Below are 18937 nucleotides of genomic sequence, written 5' to 3' on the forward strand. Positions count from 1 at the left end.
AATGGTACCAAGGATGCCCACTTCGACTTTTGTGGGAAGTATCCTGCATGGGACTTTTGCAAACTTCTTGGAAACGCAGAAAAGAGTCCCAGTTCTTTAGCACCCATATCATTTTTATAAGTTCATGGACCTCACTCCTGGCATTTTCTGTCGCCATGCACTGCAATATTGAATTTATGACGAATTTGAGCCTCTATTGACAGACATCCTTGATTGTCCCACCTGACAGTTCATGCATCTGGATGCTTTCTGAGCCGAAGCCGTTAAACAAATCTAGACATTTGGACATCATCTTCTGCTGCTGCAGCAAGGAGAAGTGGCAAGAAGCCTGTTTGATGCTGTTTATCTGGATCAAGAGACTAATATGTTGAATATATGTGCTACTGTAGCTTCCTCCTTGCAAAGCATTTCCAGGCGCATTGAGTGACAGGCCTTTACCTTTACCTTGGGCCCTAGACCCTACCGTAGCCAAAGCCATTCTAAAAGTAACTATTGTTGCTTTTTGTGTTAAATGTTTTATTCATTCTTGTCTGCATTTGTCCCTCCTGTATTATAATATCCAGCGGTATAGTCGATAAGTATCTAGTTTGCATTATCTAAATGCTTTCTTTGCATGGGTTACCAGTGTTAGGATGATTTATCTGATTTCAGTAAACAACTTATCTGTATCAAGCCTTTTTTGGACATTCATTTGATTTTGGTACTGTGAGGAATTATCCTCCCTGTTGGAAGAGATTAGGGTCACCAGGGTATATGGGTGCTGCAACAAGCATTGTGATGATGGATCCGAGGTTGGCATCCAGAGGATCCCAGGGATACCCCATAATTCCCCACATGGAACACTGTGGCTCATTAAAATGTAACCATAGCTACGCTGATCCCTTTGATAGAAACAAAGAGCAACATTCCAGTCGAGCCAGCAGCACCTGTAAACTCAGGATTTCTTTGCACAGTGCATAAACTATTATTTTAAAAAATGTTTTTATTGTATTTGGTAATTCAACCTTTTACAATGAAGCAGTTCTTAATCAACATAGTTATGCTACAGAATAATAAGCAGTATAAAAAAGACAGAAGAAGAAAATAACCCGAAAAAAATATTTTAAAAAACCCTGAATTACTGCAGAAGAACAAGAAACAACAAAGGAAAAAAAGAAAAAGCAAATACATAATTTAACCAGTAATCTTGTCAAATTTAGAACAAGAAACAGAGGTTCTGCTCCCATTGTGGCTCATCTTCATATTGTGACCTCCATCTCAACATTATATCCAAAGATGTGATGTTTCCTCTCCATAATTCGAAGGACTGCTAGCGGATTCATTAGTAGCCCTCAACGCTCCTGTGGCAAAGTTGACATACAGGCAATAATTAAGAGGTCTACCCAAAAACATATGGAGACCAGAGGTAGGCCATTGCATCCCAGAAACAGCCAGTACCTATGCCAATAACATAAATAGGAACTCCCATATGTCGAGCATGGTTCTTGAAGCTGTGGCCCAGCTGGTGCTAGAGACTTACCAAGGCCAAGAAAATCATGACCACATTACCTATACCAAACCGGCACACCTGAGTTGCTTTAACTAAGAGAGAGGTTGGAAGGCAGGGTCATGGTTTGTCACACAGGAGAACCATGCAAGTGGAGAGTCAAGCCCATCGAAAGGCATACACCAGCACTTCCATCCATGCCCACAGCTGGTGCCTGACAGGCAATCCCTATCCCACTTACCACATTTGTGTTCCATTAAACCAAAGAGAAGCTAAAAGGAGAGGCCAGAGGTCTACATAAATCTAAGGGTTGTGTTAGGCAAGATTGTATGCAGTACCCATAGGGTGCACTACAACCTCCCCCCACCTCCTGGCAGTAGCAACCCAACCTTTGGTTAAGTCTGTACTACAGAGGTTGGTAGTGTGGACGAGTAGCCAGGCTTATCTCAAGAGGGGTCAATGTGAGCTGTAGGGGAGTTACACAGAGGTTCACAGTGGCAAGTATCCAAGCAAACACTTACACACAGGGTTTCTTGATAAACAATTATTAATTTATTTACCAGTCAGTTCATGTAAGCCTTCCTCAGAAGGGAGCACTGTTAAACACCACACAAATATACTTCAAAATTACACAAACTCTTAGTTCCGATTCAGTAAATACCCATTTGGGATGGCATACAGCAAAGACCTACACCCTCAGGTGACTTCAATTGCTAGGGTGCTGTTAACATAAATGTATTACTTTTGGCATTCAGAATTAGTTAAGAGCAAGCCAAAGGCAAAGATTATTAGAGCAAACAAGATACCACAACTATTTCCTAAGCAGGCAAATACTTTCAGATCCCCCAATAAGAGTCATTCAGTCAAAATAGGCTAAGCCAAAGTCAATAGGCAAGAGTCTAGATAGGCTGAAGCACTTCTTTGAAGGTAAGTAGAAAAGTCTTTGCACAATGTTTCAGAAGTCTTTGAAGAAAAAGATTAATCAATGTAGGGCCACAAGATGTTACACTTGTGAGTGGTAGAAGATGCAAGCAACTCTACTGCAAGAGGTAAGTTCTGTTAGACTTTGTACAGTACCTTTAAAGTGAAGAAAAGATGCAGCAGGTGACTCCTGTTCCTGTGCAGCTCTGCATATCTCACTGTTCCTGGGCCTCAGTCATGGGGACAAGAGGGAGGATGTCGGTCAAAACTTGCAAACAGCAAACTTCACTTCCAGTGGCTATTCAGTGCATCAGCTCTTTGCATCTACCAAAAATAGCAACACTGCGGTTCCTGAATGTTGTGGTGGACTTTCCTTGCTTCTGGGGCCCTGCACTCTGTTGAGGGGGCTCAGGATCGGTCTGTACAGCATCCTAGGAGTCCGGAGGATCCTCCTGGAGCTCTTGGCCAACTTAAAAGCAATGCACACAAACTGGTGCTCCTCTTCCTGGCTACACAGTTTCCAGCTGCAACTCTGTGGAAATTCAACCAGCTCCGAGATGTATGTCCAGGTGGCTTACTTTGGAGTTGATTGGTGTCACCAACTCAAGGGGGGCTTCTCTGTTGATGCGAACGTGGCATTTCGGCACAGCAGCAGGGCTTCACAAACCAACAGTCCAGGACTTGCAGCAGGCGTCCTTTTCAAGTTCTTCTTCGGTTCCTTCGTCCAGTGGTCAACTCTGCCTTCCAAGCCAAAAGACTCACCTTTTATACAGTTCTCTCCCTTTCATTCCAGCCTAGCTGTCACCTTGCCGGACAGTCAGCCAGCCAATCATCACAGAGTGCATTTGGGTCTTCTAGGAGATTAAGCGCAGGCAGTTTCGGGCACCTCCCACACTGCCTGCCTACCCAAGACACCCTGGAGCCAGAGGTGTGCTTCATTCATGAATCCCCCCAATGGCAAAATGAACAAAGGGACGAAACCTGTTTTGATGCGCAGAGTAAATCTCAAGAAGGACCTTTCCGGCGTGGCCAGCATGCGAGTTCGGAATATGTGAGTCCAGTGAGCTCCTCTTGCCGCCGACAACATCCTGACAACATTATCCTGTCTGGCGGGTCGTAGCCACCTGAATTTTGAAATATATTTGGGTAACTGTGAGAAGCAGCTCCGTGTGAAGTTTCGGCCTGCAAAACCTATGCCTTGTGGATTTAAGGCGAGTAATAGTTTCAGCGCATGAAGCGCGAAAAGTGCATCCAAGATGGCCGCCTCGACTCGTCTCTGCTAACGGACAGAACCCATTGGCGCCTGCAGTGGGGGAAATTGCCTGTGCCGTGTCGCAGTGAAACAGGATGAGCGGCAACTACTACCTGTGAACGGCGGCTGATGCGCGGCGTGCAGAGCCGACTCCCCGTGCCTGTCTGCTGGGGAAAAGGCACGCTGTTGCTACGACCGGAGCCTCCCTGGACCCGGAGAACGGGGACCTCCAGTGGCGGCCTGTGGGACCGGAGGAGCTGTGTGCCCGAGGAGCGGAGGTGAAGTCATTCTCGCCAGCTGGGAACCGGTGCTGCCTTTCGCACCGCGGGTGCCGGCGGTGGTAGCTGTGGAGAGCAGTGTCGGCCGCGATCATTGTGGACTGCAGCCCTGGTAGCTGGAGGGGCAGAGGTGGAGACCGGAGGAGAGAGGGGTCCTCCTGATGGACTCCGACTGTGGTTGGTGCTCTCTCCCTTCCCTGCACGGGGGACCCTCGCGTGGAGGCCGATCCCGGCGACAAACCCACCCGCTGACACTTGCGGGACCCAAAAGCTATATGCAAAACAATTGGCACCATTGACTGACTGAGCACTTATAACACGCCATGGGAATAGAAGGCGCGGAGAAGCACACGCTGTGAGCCGCTGGCCCACGATCTGTATACGGGTTGGCAACCAAGGCCTGGTGACGATCCCGTGGCAAGCCCTACCCTCCTCCCTGCGCCGCCACGTGGAGAACAGTTCGTGGAGGGAGCTCGCCGATTACACTGGAAACAACCCAGAGGCACAGCAAGTAAGTGGGCCCTCCCCCCCCCTTAGACCCTCTCGAACTTCCTGAAAGATCAATACCCAGAGAAAGGGGGTGTTCTCTCCCTACGTAGGAGGAGGTGTGGGAAACGGAGGGGCCCTACAGCACAGTAGTAAGGGCTGGGCCCGGCTGAAGACTGGTGATACGCCGCGCCGTCCCGTGTGGATGTGGATGTCGGACCCATTTCGGAGGACACTTATAATCCCAGATGAGTGGTGTTCTGTAACACAAACCCCACCCACCGGCTACTCCCGGTGAGAGACAAGCCACAAACACACTGCATAACGAAGGAGAGGCCACGGGGTAGAGGCGCCAGTGTAGATACCGACTCCAGCTGGAGTCCAGCGACTGCACTGGGACTGTCCATGCAGTATTGTTCCCTTCACCGCAACGGCAAACGCACACTGAGATGGGAAAAGACAGACAAAAGAAAACGTCAACCCAAAGCAGCATGGACCAATTTGCGGTCGCTGCCACACCGTCTCAGACGGGAGTGGTTGCACAACCGACCGCCCTGCTGGATGAAGCACCCCTCTCTTTACGAGATATCATGGCTGCCATCGCTAGCTCCCGCTCTGCCATGGAAATCAAGATGGATAGCATCGCAGCGGATGTCTCCTTCCTGCGGCATGACTTACAGAAACTAACATCCAGAACCGTTGAAGCCGAGCACCGTATTTCAGAAGCGGAAGACAACATCAGTGGGATAAACAGACAGCTGTCCCAAGCCATGTCCCACTTGAAAACCCTGGAAACCAGAGTGGATGAAGGAGAAGGAAGGTCTCGCCGCAACAACGTCCGCATTTTGGGCCTGCTGGAAGGGGAGGAGGGGCCGTGTCTAGAGTTGTTCCTTGAACAGTGGTTGACGGACATTTTTGACCCCCACTCTTTCTCGAAATTTTTCTCTGTAGAGAGGGCCCACAGAATGCCATCGGGCAAACCGGCCCCAGGTACCCCGCCTCGGACAATAATAGCTAGATTTCTAAACTATCGCGACAGAGACGCTCTCCTGCAAATGTCGCGCTCACATGGGTCAGTCACACACAATGGATCATGAATAGCCTTTTTCCCAGACTATACCCAGGAGGTGCAACGCGCAAGACAATCCTTTGAGCCACTGAAGAGACAATTGGCGCAGATGAAAGTGAAATACGGCCTGCTTTTCCCAGCCCAACTCATGATCTATCACAAGGGATCGACAGTTCATTTTACAGACCCGCAGGAGGCCTGGAGATGGGCCGAGGCTCATATCGAAGGAGATTGGTCCACAAGACCGGGAACAAGAAGAGGAAGACCCAGGCCTGGACCACAACGGGCCTCCCCAAGGAGAAATCCGGAACAAAATGAACAAGAGGCTCCAGAACCTGCTGCGGAACTGGTAGTGCACTGAACAAAGTAACATCCTGCAGTGAAGAAACGGAATGCCCGACTAAACTATATGAACGCACTGTTGCTACACCACCAGCTGTAGCTATGAGAACCACCCCACTATGCAAAACACTAACATTCGGCGCAAGCAAGAGGGGCAACCCCCCCCTGAAAAGGACCCTCTCTTAAAACTTATTTAGAAGCTAGTTTGAGTTTGAGTTACTATTGGGCGACAGATGCTTCAGTTGGGGGTGAAGTATAGGGAGGGGGGAGTTGGGTATCTGTTTTTATGTTTAAAGGATGGACAAACTCGATGGAACAACAAAATACTCAGGACACAGAATGTAGAATGAAATGGGCTGTTGTTCTATGCCACGGCACGCATGCACACAATGATCAGTATCAGCGGAACACCGTCGCCACTTATCCACGAACGCTTAAATGAACTCAAAAGCCACTAAAGCTCGGACTTTAAAACTCCTTACCTGGAGCGTAAATGGTCTGGGAAGCAGTCTGAAAAGACGACTAGTGCGGCAACTTCTCAACAGACACAGTCCAGACATATCTTTCTTAACTGAAACCCACCTAGCTGGCACAAACAATGCTCTATTCAAACGATCCAATTACCGTTCGGCAATACAGGCAGGATTCACGATGGGAGCCAGAGGGGTAATAATCCTGATACACAAAAGACTTCCTTTCATACTCACGAGCACAAATCAAGACACTGGTGGCAGGTACACGTATGTCACGGGCACGCTATGGAACAAAACGATCTCCCTACTGGCGATCTATGCCCCACCTGCACTACAAGCCACGCTGATAGCAGTCATAACATCACTACTTACGATGGACACGGCAAAACATCCTGATCATGGGAGGAGACTTCAACGACGTAATGGATAATGTTCAAGATCGCACACCCCTGCGCAGTAGAGACCCGAATCGCCGGACTAACCTAGCCAGCTTTGTAGAAGCCTTTGGAATCAGAGATGTGTGGCGGGATCTCCACCCGGAAGGCAGGGAATTCTCCTACCACTCTGGGGTACATGCGTCCTTGTCACGCCTGGACTATTTTTTTATACCGGCATCAATAATTCATACAGCGACACAGGCAGAATACCTCCCAAGAGGCATCTCGGATCACTCCCCCCTGCTTATGTCCATTGCAACATACAAACCACTCCCACCTCCAGTATGGAGATTGAACAATTACCATCTGGGATCCCCGGAACTGGTAGAACGACTACAGAACGCTAGCACAACATACTTTGAACTGAATGAAAGTACTGTGGACTCCCCCATCACTCTGTGAGAAGCTTACAAAACTGTGATTCGTGGAGAAATTATCTCCTGGACCTCGGCACAAAAGAAAGCACACTTGCAATCGACAAGGGAAGCAGAAGCGACTGTTAGATCAGCGGAGGAAACGCACCTAATCCAGGACAACCCTGGCACGAATAGAGCCCTGACCCTAGCTCAGAAAAAACTGCAGAATATCGCTCTGGACAATGCTAAAGAGGCACACGGAGCGATGAGAGCCAGAATTTATGAAACAGGAGATAAAGCTGGGAAGATGCTAGCGTGGCTTGAGCGAAGGGATGAGGGCCACAATCAAGTGAGAGCGATCAGAACACAAAACGCTGAAATAAAGTCAACAGATGCAGACATCGCGGAGGAATTTGCTAAATATTATGAGAAGTTATACAGCGCACCTCAGCTCCCCACCGAAACCTCTGTGCTGGAAGGGATCGTCCTCCCTTCTCTCACTGCAGAACAAACAGCAATGCTGGAAGTGGAAATCACAGAGGACGAGATAGTGACAGCTATCATGCACCTACAATCTGGAAAGACACCTGGTCCGAACGGCTTCCCCATTGAAACTTGGAAGAAGATAGGCGGAACTGAAGTGGCCCCACATTTACTTAAATTGTATCTACGTGCCCGAGACGAAGGCAGCTTACCAGCAGATTTAAGGAAGGCGACAATAATTGTTTTACCCAAAGCAGACAAACTTCCGGACGACTGCGGCTCCTATCGGCCAATATCTCTGATTAACAGCGAAACAAAGATACTAGCGAAGCTGCTGGCCACACGACTACAACAGGTCATAACATCCCTAATACACCCAGATCAATGTGGCTTTATGCCTGGTAGATCCACGAGAATGAACATACGCAGACTACACCTGGCCATTGAGCATGCCCGGACACTGGATGCCCCTGTGGGTGTACTCGCAGTAGACTTTGAGAAGGCCTTCGACTCGGTCCACTGGGAGGCGCTCTGGGCGATCATGCGTAAAATGGGGATTGGTGAACGGTTCATCACCTGGGTCCAACTGCTATATGAGGCACCGATGGCAGAGGTGAAGGTGAATGGTTGGACATCGCAAGCCTTTACACTAGGGAAAGGGACGCGACAAGGCTGTCCACTATCGGCCCTCCTTTTCGCACTGGCCATGGAACCACTGGCCCAATGGCTACGAGATACGCGAACTTGGGATGGCATCCCTGGAGGAACAGAATGGGAAGACAGAGTCTCACTATATGCGGATGACCTACTGATATACTTCCAACACCCTAAAACAGCATGCCCAGTGGTAACAAAACTACTGCAGGTATACGGAACATTCAGTGGCCTGAGGGTGAACCGATCTAAATCTACATTGTTCGCTTTGAATCATCTTGGAAACGAGACCCCTGAGCCCTGCCCATACAAAGTTGCGCATGAACAGTTCCGATATCTGGGTGTCCAGATCACAAGAAATCTCGACAACTACACATTGAACAACCTACAACCTATTACGGACAGGTTCACAAGGGATGTGCAACATTGGAAGTCCCTACCCTTGACCCTTTTAGGGCGCGCTGCACTGTTCAAGATGCTAACACTTCCACGGTACTTGTATGTACTACAGGCTGCTCCACTGCACATACCGACCAGGATGTTCCAGGAGATAGATTGTGTGCTCAGACAACTACTGTGGGGAGGCGGACACCCGAGAATAGCCCTTAAAACATTACAAAGGTCAATTTGGGAAGGAGGCATCGGTCTACCAAGACTGCAGACGTACTATTGGGCCAGCCAGATGGCGATAATAAACGATGCTTTACACGCCAACCCAACACTACCACATGTGAGAACGTCCCGCCCCATGGAACTGTACGCAGGAACACGTAGAGCAGCCCCTGGAGACATGACCTCACATATACCACGCATATGGGCAGACTCACATACCTTTACAGGCTGGGGGACAAAATCACTCCACTACAGCCATTGTGGAATAATAGGAACCTCTCTGAAGTATCTAAACTACCGAAATGGCCAGCGTGGAAGAGACACGGTATAGAAAAAGTACAGGACATTCTGGAGGAGGGAGTCGTAACACCTTTTGATGAACTAGTCTCGACCTTCGGCCTTCCAAAAACAGAGAGATACCACTACACACAGCTTCGGCATGCTCTACAGCAGCACTTCCCCGCCCTCTCCAACATGGCAGACTCTACCCCACTGGAGAGAAACATAGTGCTAGACCATATTCCAGCCAAAGTCACTACTGTCATGTATAATGTCATCACCTCCTTTGCCACGCCAGAACTGGAGCGACTAAAGTTGAGATGGGAGACTGACGTAGATGAAATTATGCCTGAAGACTGGGTCCAGATCCTAATGTACCCCAGGGAAGTCACCATATCAACCAGACTACGCCTAGTACAACTGAAGATACTACACAGGATTTATTATCCGAGAGTAGCCCTGTACCAGTGGGGCAAAATAGCTGAGCCCAACTGTCTACGATGCCGGGAGGAGGATGGAACCTTCTTTCATATACTGTGGGAATGCCCGGTGATCTGTCAATATTGGCAGCAATGCTGCGATGTGCTGTCGAGGGTAATGCACCAGACGATTCCCAGAGAGCCCAAACTCCTGATACTGGGAGTAGACAGCGAGATAGACTTGTCAAAATATGAGAAACTCTGTCTCATGACTACAACAGCAATATGCAAAAGGAACATAGCACGCCTATGGGGAGCTGCGGAACCCCCGCAAGTGGAACAGTGGATAAGTGATGTAGAAATTTGCATCGCGATAGAAAGGAGGGTTTACAGAGCCAGGGGCTGCCCTGAAAAAGCAGATAAAGTATGGCAGCGCTGGGAAGACACGATGTGACCTACTGAACCGCTAATATCATGATATCAGGTATCACGAGTTGTGGACATTACAGCAAGTAACTTGTTACTGTGCCAAAACCCATTATGCCGAGTATCAGAGGTTAAACGAAAGCATGTAGTATGTGTCCCATATGAATGTTTCTCTTTTTCCATCCAATGTTAATTTTATTTCTATTATCTTAGTATTGTCATTGTCTAAAGGCTGGCCACAGGGAGCCCAGCGGTTGTATGTTATAAATCAATAAAAATGTGTTATTAAAAAAAGAAGGACCTTTCCACAAAGAAATGGCATAAAGAGAAGACCAGAGCCATTTTGACAAAAATGGCACCCTTGTTTGCTTTACTGCAGCTGCGAACGCAGCCCACGGTAAATGCACACCACAGTAGTAAAAAACGAAACCACTACCACCAGCCATTCAGTGAGGAAAGGGTAACATAAAAATGTTACATGAGAAGCTAGAGAAAGGGGATACTAGGTAACCCCTCCAGCACCCTATTGTAAGATAGTGTGTGCTGAGTCTAGAAAGTTACAAATGTAAGTAAAGTCAATTTCACTTTACTGCTCTGGGAAAAAGTAGTTCATCCCAGAGAAGGTAGTTAAACCTTGGGAAATCTTAAGAGACTTCCCTCTGTCCCTGCACTAAAGGTGCTGTGTGACACAATATAAAAGATGATGGCTATGGAGTTTGTCAGACTCCACAACCAAAAGAAACACAGTGTACAACAATCACATAAAAATACATGAGAGAGTGGGAAAAAGGGTTGCCCTCTCTCCGGGTTAAAAAAAATCAAGTCCTCAAAATCCAGCAAAGTTGCTGTGGGTCTCTAAATGTGGGAATTGGCACATTTCTAAGAATCCTCCCTAACAGGTTGAGTCAGTATTTGTGGAGTGACGAGGGGTGAGATGGTGGTCCGAACCTGGTTGGTTCCTCAATGCATTAATGCCAGTGGAAGGCAAAGAAACCACCCTTTCTTCAAAGTAAGCTTCAAATTGGCTATTCTTTCTTTCTTTAAGCAAGCCGTTGAGCCGTTCACAGATTCCATTTTCTTGTGGATGATAAGCTGAAGAGAACATGTGCTTTAACCCAAGCAACAAGCTGATCTGCTCAAAATTTTGATTCACAAAACACAGGCCTTTGTCTGACCTCATTACTTCACATGCTCCCCATCTGGGAAATACTTCCCGTACTAAGAATTTGGCTGCACAGGTAGAGTTTGGGTGTGTACACGGACCAGCCTCAATCCATCTTGAAAAAGGACAAACTACAACAATCATGTATCTATATTCATTACATACTTGCAGCATGTCGACATAGTCGATAGTCAAATGCTGAAAGGGGCCAGTAGGTCTCGGAATAACTCCATATATTTTTGATACACGATGCAGTTCACTACACAGAACCCAACATGCTCTAACAAATTTGGTACAAACTAATCCTATGCAATAGTTGCAACGAGGTTCTCTCTAGTTGTGTACGCAGGGTGGCTACAGGCAACACCGGTTTACCAGTGCTGTCTTGTTGCCACAATGCTTCAGAGGGGTTTAAAGAACACCCTCTTTGCGTCCACAAATCTTTTTCATCTTTTTCATCTTCCGCCTGAATTTCCGCTTGAGATAAAGTCTGCCCTTTTAGTATGTGCTGCAAATTTAACGGCTGCGATGGCTACTGGGAGTTGCAGTGCCTTAATAATCCTGTCCAATAAGGCGGCGTGTTGCACTGACGTGCCCTCCGATCGGAGGTAGCCCCTCCTTTTCCAATGTACTAACCCTGCGTGCACTGTTGACATCACATATGTGGAGTCGCTGTACACTGTTATTTCCAGGTCTGCATGATTCTCGAGCACGACAATCACTGCCACTAGCTCTGAAGAGTGTACTGAATAATGAGACGGGGGACGTGCACCTACAAATGTTTGAAACTCCCCATTGGCTGTGTGTTTTGCCACAGCTGCACCTGTGTATCTCTGTCCATCATTTTGATTGATTCTTGACGAACTGTCAATAAAAACTATTTCTCCACCTGTCAAGGCATTTCTATTATCCTCGTCATAGAACTCTTCATAATTTGCACAGTCATGCGCATGCTCATCTTCTGCCAGTGGTTCAGCTACAAACATTTGCTATGACTACCTCATAGGCAAAAGCCAACGTACCTTTTGGTTTCTCTACAATAGCAAATAGTCAATGCTCAACAAATAACGTCATGGAGCATCCCATCACTATGCTTGCAGCTTTCTCTAGAGCGAATGTGGTGGCTGGCAGCAATTGTTCACATGGAAAGTGACCTCTCATTACTGAGTCTAAAATCCCACTGAAATATGCAAGGGGCTTGTACCCCAATGCGGTTCTCTGTGTAGGGACTGCTGTCATAACAGGGCCATCTATATGTGAAAATAAAAAGAATTCCTCAGCATAATTAGGAATCCCTAAGACTGTAGCTGTGCAAATCAATTTTTTCAACTCGTCAAACCCTTCTTCCATTCCCTCAGTCCACACAATTTTTTCCTGCGTTACATGTGTTTTCTTTAAAGCCTGTAATAAAGGCCTTATATATGAACTGTAGTCAAAGACCTATGCTCTGATATAGTTACACAATCCCAGAAATCTCTGCATATGTTTTACTGTGTGTGGTTTTGTGGTCTTCAAACTAGCCCCAGCTCTCTCAGATGTAACCTTCTTTCCTTCATGTGAAACCAATAGGCCTATGTATAACACTTCTTGTTGACAAAACTGCAACTTCTCTTTGTCAACTTTATATCCTTTGTCAGCAAGTGTAATTATTAGCTGAACAGAATCGCTTCTGCATTCTTCCTCCGAAGTGCTGCATTCTAAAATGTCATCTACGTATTGCAACACAACACTTCCTAAATCGATATTAGTACATCAATTGAGACTCACAATACCCTTGAGGCAATCTTGTGCTTTTTAACTTAGTCTGTCTGAACATGAATGACGTCAGATCCTGTGAGTCTTTGTGCAATGGTTTTGAGAAAAACACATTTTTCATATCAATCACAGTGAAATATCGTGCTTCAATAGGTATATTACAAAAGATTGTAGCCGGATTCGGAACTAGAGGGAACATGGCCTCTACAATATGGTTTTTCGGCCTAAGATCTTTAATTAGTCTTCAAGACCCCACCCTTCGATTTCTTGATAGGGTACATTGCGGTATTAAACAGTGACTCTGATGTCACTAAGATACCCTGATCCATCATGGCGGAAATCATCTTAAAAATACCTTCATCTGCCTCTTGAGACATGGGATGCTGTCGTGCTTGAGGTAAAATTGCTCCTCCTTTCAATTTAATCTTCATCTCCAACCCCCTTTAACAGGCCGACGTCATAGGGGCCTGTGGTCCATAATGAAACTGGCACTTTCGCCATGTCTTGGAGGAACCTCTCGTTTGATTGCTCAAACCCAATAAGTAATACTCATATCAAATATCACTTTGCCATCAGATGTATGATCTCCAAATAGATTGTTATCAGTGACGTCAGTCAATCTGTAACTTTCCCTGATGGCAACTACTGCACACCATCGTCTGCCTCTATCATCGTTTCCATCGAGCAAAGCCATCTCACCTCGCACTATGGCTGCTTGCAGCTCTATGGGAAAAATGTGTCCCTCTTCTTCACACATAGGTATTTTCGGTCTAAACAGAAATTCATCAGGTATTCTCATCATTCTGCCTACTAGGCCTGGTAACCATGTCAATAAAATGCCTTCTTCATAATGAAAAACCTCTGGTTCATAAAGGTGTTGCTCTCATGGCTATCTGTCCTGAAAATGCCATAATAAATGTGCTCACGTTTAAATAATGCAGTCCTGGTGTTGAACACACTATGCCTTCATCGGTAAGCAAGATTGTCATATTCAATTTCGTCATTAGATCGTGACCCAATATATTGACATGTGTCTGCCTTGAATATAGCAAAGGCACCTTCATGTCACGTTCTCCTATAGAGACTGGTAATTCTTCAGTAAAAGGAACTCTACTTGTAGCTTCTGAAAGACCCTGAGTATTCATGGCATTGCCAGACATTGAAAACTGTCCCTCTCATATACATGAGCGCGTTGCTCCCGTGTCTTCTAAAAACGAAAAACGTTTGCCTCCTATATTGATGTCTACCCTCGGTTCCTCATGAAGATTCAGAGACACAGATAGTACTGAACACATTCTGGGTACAGCCTCATCCCGTTACCTGTAAAAGGATTCCCTCCATCGACAGTGACACCCCCTACTCTAGGAGTCATTAACTGTCCTGTAGTTGTACTCTGCTGAATCTTCATGGGCGAGTGCTGTGACTGCTACCTACTGCGTTTGCAAGCCTTGCTGCACTCTCGGCGTCTGCTGGTGTTGCATTGTTTGATTTTGAGCAATCCCATCACCACTATGCTGTGAATAAGCAGGCGTGTTTGGGTTCCCCCTCTAAAAAAAATGGGACGTTTTGCACAAAGCCTTGACTTCTGCACATACAAGCAAAATGCCTTGTCATCCCACATGTTAAACATATAGGTGGCCTCCTAATCTGCCCATCCTGCATGTTTTGACCGTCATTCTGCTTATTTTGAAGCCCACCTTGATTGTTCTGAAAGTTTCCCTGATTATTCTGCCAATTCCCTTGATTGCTCTGAAAACCTCTACCTCTGAATCCTCCCCTTCCTCGCAGAGTGAATCCATTATTACATTATTGCATTGATGAAGCTGCCTTTGGTTATTCACCTCGGCATATTCGTCATCTGTTGTGAATTCGATCCATCTACACTAGTTAACATTGCCCCTTCGTTGGCATGTTTAGACAGTTTCTTCTGTACTAATTTTGCCTACAATCATTTTTTTGTGATTCTTTTCATGCAAGAGTCTACAATAATGCGCAATGGTCAGCTGAATCTCCAACCACGGTTTGGCTTCTATACCCACTAACTTCTTGAGCTGCTTCTGTACAGGGTCTGGCAGCCCTTTTCACAATATATGATAGAACATAGGTATAGATTTTCCTCAAGATCTGTGTGTCTCCAAGGACCACTGTTCCTGAAAATTCTGAATGTAAACAAGCAAATCATCTCCGTCCTGCATCTTTTTCGTCATTATAGCTCCCATATCGGGAGTTTCTGGACACAGTACTCTAAGTTCTTTCCAGACTGCTGCCCTGCAATTATTAAATGGTGCTCCATCATGAGCAGTGTTAACTGTAGTAACACCATCATATCCTGCCCTTGTCCATACGTCATCAGATCTCTCACCAAGTAGGGCGATCAGGAGACCCTTAATGTCCCCTACAGCTACCTTGTTTCCTCCTGTAATTTTTCTAACTCATGTATCCATTTCATAGTGCCAGAAGTTAAACTCAGGAGTTTACACCTTAAGTTATACTTATCCATCTGGGTCCACGATATATACTGTGGTCTGGCCCCATCTTTTTCCAATAGGGGAAACTGCGAAGCACCAAACTCATTCTCATCTCTCATCATGTTTCTGTCCACGGCAGGGACAATATTCCCATACCGTCTTCTCCCTGGTATCGATCTTAATCTGCTCAGATAAGGTGGTGACTCCCCCCTCCCACCATGGAGTTGCCCTTTAGGTCGGTCTGACTGTGCCAATGGTTCTGACGCCCCAGATACAGGTGCGTTTAAATCTGACCATCTGATTTCTTTCTCCATTGGAAAACATCCCTCAGGACCACATATGTTCCCTCTCTCTTCCCCATGGAAGGTGTCTCTGTCTTCATCTGACATCTCTTGTGCCCAACTCGTGCAAATTCTCTCCTCCTCATCTGTGTTCAAAGTCAGTCCGTCTAAATACAGCTCCTTATGCTTCGTACTACATGAGGCTCCCTCAGTGTCATACAACTGAGTGCTCTCAAGTCAATCATTTTTTCCCTTCCCTTTTGATTCTTTCTGGGCTCTTATTTCATGATATACTGTATCGATCGCTTCCCCAATGCTCTTATAGTCAAACTTGTCCTTTAGATTTACTCTAGATGAGCCCGGTAATGATTTGTATTCTGGGAAGAACTCCTCTATGTCCTCCCATGCTACTTCCAGTTCAGGGTCCCTTTTCTCTTTTTCTAGGCAATCAAGATCGTGTGCTCTCTGCCTTCTTTTACGTTTGATATCATCGTCAAATTCTCTACATGTCCTTGCTTCCACTCTGACTCTGTCTTCTTCTTTTTTCTTCATGTCCGTTCTCTCGTTTGCCATGCGTATCTCCTTATCCTTTCATCTCTGCATTCTCTTATCCCTTAACATCTGTTCCTCCTCTTCTATTCTTTTGTTTCATTCTAGCCTTTCCTGCTCATCGATTGCTCTTTGTTATTACGTTTTCTCTGCCCTTCTGCTCCCTCTTATTTTCTTGACAGCTCCTCTTGATATAACTGCTCTCGTCTTTGCCTATCATTCCTTTTCACTCCTTCGTCTTTCGATCGTTCTCTCTCTTTATCTCTTTTATCTTGCTCATCTTGATCTTCCTTTTGTACTACATCCTCAATGACTTTAACATCGAGTTTGAGCAAAATCGGTCCAACCATCCATTCATTCTGTAGAAGTGCTACCTCAACAGCTTTATCTCTTTCTCCCTTCCATATCTTTATTTCCCGTCCTATATCTAGAGATGGGCTTGCTCGATCCCTTCTCTCTTTATCACGTCTCTCCCTCTCCCTTGGGACTTTAGAGATTACATCTCTCTCAGTATCTTTGTCTGGACCCTCGTCACTACTTTGCGTAGGTGACTCATATGCCAGATTGCTATACCCTGTTGCTTCCTTAAACTCCCTCAATGGGTATAACTCATCTTCTTTCTTGTTCTCATCTTCTATTTCAGCTGGGACAGGGGGAGCAGAAGGCTCCTCACCCTCCTCTTTGCATACATTAAGTATCCAATCTACAGGAGGCAGTTCATCTCGCTCCTCTTGGTACATCTTCCAAAGCTCTAAGCTAGCTAATCTCTGTTTAGCTTTTTTTCCTGTGTATACTGCATGCAAAAATGTCGTCATATGCTGCAGGACTGCCTTCGATAGAGACCCTCCTTGCGACCACGGCATGAACGTCGTTTTGTCTGCGGTTCCTTTAACCCATTCCACGCTGTACTGTCTAAGCTTAGGTGCATGTTTCCGCAACTGCTTGCAGAGATGCATAAGTGGAGTAATATCCTCCATTCTCAACTCATCTATTCTTAACCTGTTTGACAATCGCTTGCTTTAAATCACAGATTTAAAAAGTATGTTTCAGAAAAATAACACAATATCCGCCAGCACCAATCATTGCAAGCTCCAATCCCGTTAATCACAATTTTTACTTTAATCTTGCTAAAAACAACCTTCAAGTTCAATTTAAAAATGATCAATTTTTTCCATTTACGACGTCATCATTTTCAAAACCACATAAAACAAACAGGCAAGCTCGACCGGTCACATACATCTTCTACGATCTTCTCTTTAAGACGCATATTGCCCTCTAAAATACTCCATATGGAGTGTAAATTAACCTGTGTAGATTTGCCTTTAATCAAATCCGTTTTTTACGTCATTCACTACGGGACTCTAGGTTCAAATTTCTTCTGATACGTTTGTAAAAAACACAGGCTAGGGCGTATTCTCTTATTGTGGCCTCTCTCACGATATACTATTGCTTCACTACACTCAAGTCAATATCTCATTCCCCATATATATAACACTACTTATTCTCATGTTATGTTTATCCCACCACCCTCCGTTACTCTCTTCTTTCTTCACTCATCACCCATACTTTTGCCAACTCACTCAGTTTGTACTCACCGCTCTCATTTTCATCTTCTGACTCTCGGGATTGTACACCTTTTGTACTGCCTCTTGAAACTTCCGTCTGATCAGCTTCTTGTAGAAGTGGGAGGGATTCTATGGAAACTAGAGGACCCGTCACACCCAGCTTGCAAGCTTTTTTTCAAATGACGCAAACCCCTATCTACGGGGAGCTTCACGTCCTTTCAGCCGAATGGCAAAGGTCGTCCGATATTTCCGGGACTATAAAGTTTACTCATGTCGATGGCTCTGAACCATCCTCTCCGCTAGCAAGTGAACTGGACAGCCCAGCCCTTTAAGATGAGTGGCAATTACCATGGAGATGGATGGGAATGCAGGTACTTGCCAAAAGGTAGACTGTTTTAATATCAATTATATAAAACAGGGAGCATATCTAACATCAACGAACTCGCTCGATCCTCTTACGCAAACATTCTTAGTAAAAACACAGATCTTATAAGAAAGACTTGTCATCAATGACGTAAACCTACGTATGTAGCAACGTCATTCTACGTGGCAAACTACAAAAACCTACGAGTATGAGTGATTGGCTCTGAGTGAACATCTAAGTATACGATCCATACTTGTCTAAAAAAGTGTGAATATGTGATTGGTTACTTAACATCAGGTGGGGCAACTAAGCCCTCCCCTAAAAATGACCACTATGAACGTCATTGAATACACGACGTCCCATTGGTTTACACCACTATAGGACCTCTAATTACATGGTCTTCTACAGTTGGTTGGCACTCTAACCTTCATCAGTACTTTTCCTGCTACATCTAGCAGCATGCCGGCTGGCCATCCAAGTGATGGTGAGCTTGCCTTAACTACTTCTTCCCACCAATTAGCATATCAATCCATCATCACCTTAGTGGTCTACTGTCAATTAGGCTTTGAAGATTGGCCTTGAGTTTGCTCTTAGCTCTGAGAAATGTATGGAGTGAGAAGCACGGTCTGCCCTCGTGCGTAGGTGTGACCATTTTGTTCATCCAACTACATACTTCCATGTAACTAGAGACCATAAAATCTAGCCTTTTGGTGTATTTAATATCATTTTTTAATAAACCTCTGACGTCTTCCTTGTTATGTTCATGCCTTCTGAACAGGAGTTTTGTTCTTTCACACGATTTGCGTAGTGGAAACATCCA

The sequence above is a fragment of the Ambystoma mexicanum genome, chromosome 1q (assembly GCF_040938575.1).
Source record: "Ambystoma mexicanum isolate Mex_15411 chromosome 1q, UKY_AmexF1_1, whole genome shotgun sequence".
NCBI lineage: Eukaryota > Metazoa > Chordata > Amphibia > Caudata > Ambystomatidae > Ambystoma > Ambystoma mexicanum.